The following is a 4,810-nucleotide window of genomic DNA, read 5'->3' as shown; positions in this document are numbered from 1 at the left end:
AGTCCCTGCCCTCAAGGATCATACAGTCTAAGGTCCCTAACTCCCATTCATACATACACATACTAGGGACAATTTAAACAGGAGACAACCTACCAGTCTTTGGAGTGTGGGAGTAAACCAGAGTACTCTGAGGAAACCCACACAGGGAGGGCATACAAACTACAGGCAGGTAGTGTTGTGGTTGGGATTCAAACTAACTTAGATTTGGCTGTGTAAATGAAGGCTGGGGTTTGTATTGAAGATTTGTGATGGCAAAGGTAAATTAACAGTAATAGAATAGAGATTGGGTTTGAAGCAGAAGCTTTAGAGAGGGCAAATCATCACCCATGTCCCCCTCTACTGGAAGATTTGATGTTGCCAGCTGTCAGTGCAGATTTTAGCAGATATCCATAGCATGGGTGATGCTCTCTAGTGGGTATCTGGATTACCAGAGGTTCACCAGAGTGTACAACTATCTCATGGAGTATTCATACAGTAGGTTGTGCCAGTTGAAGCACTGGTTCTTGCAGTGCTCGGTAGCTGCGCAGTAAAATGAGTGATTTTTATTTATTTTCAGTCTGATCAGTGAGAATTTCTTCTACCAACTCATCAGATTCTGTCACCATAGAAACCATTTTCACTGATTTCTTGATCAAGGCTTTGGCCTCCTGTAGTGCTTTTTTAGTTAGTACATCCCGGGCCTCAATAGCATTGTTGGTAGCCAGGAACTTAATCTTTAGGATGATCATGGGCTCCTCTGGGCTGTGTCACATCCATATTGTGTACAGGGTCATGCAAGGGGCCACTGAGTTTTACCACCACCCTAGAACTGGCTCACCTTCATCTTGGAAATAGTCCCAGTTCCCATACTGCATCACATGACTGGCATTGGGATGTTGCTTGACCAGTAAAAACTGTTTGTAGTGTGTCATTTGGACTGGCCATCCATCCAGATGATGCTGTATAGATCACCGAGGTATGTCTCTTGCTTCACGCCATAATATGCATAAGAGGACTTATTTAGGGTTGGCAGCTATGGTGGCATCAACGTCAATGTTGGGTAGATGATTCATCATGGAGCATTATTCACAGGCCTCCATGTATAGAACCATCTTTTCATAGGTCTTATTGTCATACACGTATTCAATGGTCTTGTCCAGTTCTGCAACAGGGAGGTCATCACTTGAAAAGGCAGGCAGACCTAGAGCTCCACGATCAGTGAAGTAGATAAAGATAGGGTAGTTGGGTCCACTCTTAATCACCTTCCCAGATCCTTTTCCCTTCACCGCCTCTGCATCACCTCTCAGAACCGCCAGAAAGTTTCAGGAGTGAAGAAATCTTGTGTAGATCTTTAGCACTCTTGTTTACATGTCTCCACTGTTCGACCGGTTTATAATTCCTTTTTAGTTTGATTATCTCCATTATCTGTGATATTATTGTACATCACCATGATCTGCTCATCAGGGATACCTTTCTTCTTGACGATTTGATAAACATAGCACGTCAGCCTGATGTCTGTAGTTGTACCAGCCATTGGAGCTGGCCACCAGGACCACCTAGTGCTTTCCCCCCCATCTTCCGGGTCATCCATGGGCATGGATGTGGTCAGGACAGTGAGGCTCAATATTAGTGTCACTGGAAGCATCTTGGATCAAGAAAGAGGACCCCGATCCCCTTTAGCAGTCTCCATTCAGGGTGTTGTCACAATCCTGTGGTCTCATCAATATTTTTTTCAACAAAAAAAAAAATGGAGACCTGAATGGATGAGGGAGTGCTTAGATGCTGTGAAGATCCACTTTAAGCAGGTCATAGATGAGGTGAAAACTGTTGATAGATCATTTTGTGTTTTTTGTATCATTAGTGTCCACTATGGCATGCAATTTTTTTTGGACTGCAGCTTAAAGTGCCTGATCTAATGCATGTTGTGTGTGGTGGGTTTTTTTTTTTTTTTTTAATTTTGAATCCTTGATGGGAGAATCGTACGAGAAAACAAACACTGTATGAGCTAATAAAAGTATGACCCAGAATGAAAATTGTTCACTGTCAAGACACGGGCAATAAAGGCAATTAACCCTCATCCAATACTATGGGTTCATATCTGCCCCGATTTTTCAGTTCCAGAGGAGGAAGTAAAAAAGTCAGCCAAATAACAATCATTATGGAGAAAGCTCAAAAATTAAATGTGGATTTAGGGATATAGTGGATATAAAAAGTCTGCACACCCCTTTTTTGAAATGTCAGGTTTCTGTGATGTAAAAAAAAGACAAAAGAAGAAAGCATTTGAGAACTTTTCAGTTTTAATGTCACATATAAACACTACAACTCAGCTGAGAAACAAACTGAAATCTTTCCAAGGGTGGAGTAAAGCTACACCACTTTTTTTTTTTTTTTTTTTTTTTTGAATGGTCCAGACCTGAATCCGATGGAAACTCTGTGCGGTGATCTGAAGAGGGCTTATGCATAGATGTCCTTGCAATCTGACAAATTTGGAGCTTTTTTGGAAGGAAGAGTGGGCAAATATTGCCAAGTCAGGATGTGCCGTGCTGATACTCATCCCCAAAAAGACTGTGCTGGAATCTCAACAAAATCTGCTTCAACAAAGGACTAGTGTAAGGGTGTGTACACTTATGCAACCATATTTTAGTTTTTAATTTTATTTCCCTCCACCTAAAATTTGTTCAACTAAGTTGTAATGTTTGTAAAAACAATATTCGAGAGATAAAGGGAACAGTGGTGACGCACAAGTGCTGTAAAACAGATCACTGACACCACTACACTACTCTTCACAACACTACACTTCTAACGCACCATTAACTCCTCTAAACTCCAGCAACTCACTACACAGGACTTCTGTGTATGCCTTAGTGTTGGGCTCGACGTTCCTGGCTATGTCCATGTCCCACAGCATATATCAGGCTATACCAGGCAGTACCGGATCCCTGGTAAGAGGGTAAAGAAAGGGAAAAGAGATGTAGGACACGGGAGGGTATAGGGAGAGGAGAATGGAGGAAGGAGGAGGGGAAGAGAAAAGTAGAGAAATAATTAAAAGGAGGGAAGGGAGAAATACGAGAGGAAGGAGGAGGGATATAAAAGGGGGTGGGAAAAGAGAGGGAGGTGGTAATTTCTGAACGATGACCACATGTACTGGTCGAAAATTTTGTTAAAGTTTTCCTTCCTGCCCCTTCTAATTTTCCTGTCACTGCTGTTGAAAATAAACATTGATTTGACCCCTATAAAGATTAGAAATCAAATTAATAATCTTGAAACAAAAATTTTCAAAATAATCTGTGTATGGCCAGCTTTAGCGTGTTACGTTTTTGAGGTAATTTGGTACATTTTAAAAGAGATCTGAACATCACAATAGAGACAATTTGAAAACAGAAGGACAGCGGGATTTATTTAAAAAAAAAAAAAAGGGGGGGGGGGGTTAATCCTTAAAAATTTGGAAAGCTGAGAGCTATGCTCTGGATGTAGAGGACATGTCTTTTTAGTTACAAAAAAAAAAAAAATCCAGTGATGGATATGGTGGGATGGAGATTAATGCCTACACACTTAGTGCAGAACTGCTCGTGTGACTGCTAGAAGTTTGAATTGTAGAGCTGATTACTACAAAATACATATAGGACCTTTTTTTTTTATGCCCTTTTTTTTATTTTTTTTTTACAAAATCCACATACCTGATAAGGTTGACCATAGATGATCTGTCAGACGTTGCATCACTCACCAATTCTTTGCCCAATATTTACCTCTGCACCAACATGTAAAGAAAATAAATCGCCAAACACAATTGGTGGCTCTGGAGTCATCTCTGACTGGGATACAGAAGTGTCTATGATCAACTGGTCAGATGTGGAGCTGAAACTTGACACAATGGATTTGCTGCTCTGTGAGGTGTTCAGGTTGGAAGCCTCACAGAAGGGTTCATTAGATTCCACAGAAGAATAGCTTTATATTGTGTCCTCATCCTCTTGCCTTGTGGCTGTATCTGGGATTTCTACTTTCCAGCTTTTCATTGTGTATTTCAGTACTTCTGTAGTCTGATTTATTTTAGTATGAGCAATGGTCAAAGATCAGTAAACATCCTTCATATCCTAGAGGCAACCTTGGTCAATGCTTCAGGAGGATTATCACTCTGGACATTGTTTTGCCAGTCAACACAACCTTTATATTCATTGTTCGTAATGGCATCCTCCCATGGAAGCTCTCCTGTAAGTAAACGGACTACTCCAAACGCCCACACATCAAGGCTGCCATCCACAACCAGGCCATCTGAAGTGTCAATTTTGCACATTTCTGGAGCCATGTAGGACACGGTGCCACACTTGCCTCTAATCACTGTGCCTTTTGACCTTAGCCAGGCCAAAGTCTGTGAGCTTGATGGAATGGCAGTCCCGGTTAAACACTAAAACATTATCTGGCTTCACATCCATGTACACCAGTCCTTTCTCTGCAATGAATTCAAGAGCACTTGAGATCTGCACAGCACACCTCTTCACTGCGTCTTCTGGAATTCCAACCTAAAAAAAAAAGGAATTCAGAATACTTATCTAGAAATGATAAATTCAGAATATTCAGTAACAATTTATATGTATAGCTATAACTATTTTAGTTTTGGACTAGGGATGGATTCTTTTACCATATGTTTCTACGTGCTCAGAACAAGTACGAGTAGTCAGAACAAAAGGCAAGTGTAAATCTTTCAACATGGACACCTTGACCTAATGTCAACTAAGAGTTTCCTCAATTCCTGTTGCATCTCTAGGAGAGGAAGTGAAAGAAAATCTTTCCAAAAGGATACAGACAGCAAAAAAATTGACAGGAGTTGTAACTT

General features: G+C 40.8%; 1 pseudogene; it reads right to left on the bottom strand.

The window, feature by feature from the left end:
- Positions 1–364: 364 nt before the first annotated feature.
- On the bottom strand, positions 365–1,624 carry LOC149441891 (legumain pseudogene; annotated as a pseudogene).
- Positions 1,625–4,810: the final 3,186 nt, after the last annotated feature.

Source organism: Staurois parvus, unplaced genomic scaffold, assembly GCF_062004578.1.
Source record: "Staurois parvus isolate SC_StPar_1 unplaced genomic scaffold, SC_StPar_1.0 ptg000938l, whole genome shotgun sequence".
Classification (NCBI taxonomy): Eukaryota; Metazoa; Chordata; class Amphibia; order Anura; family Ranidae; genus Staurois; species Staurois parvus.
The sequence above is the reverse complement of the archived record's forward strand: the minus strand, read 5'-3'. Positions and strand labels throughout refer to the sequence as shown.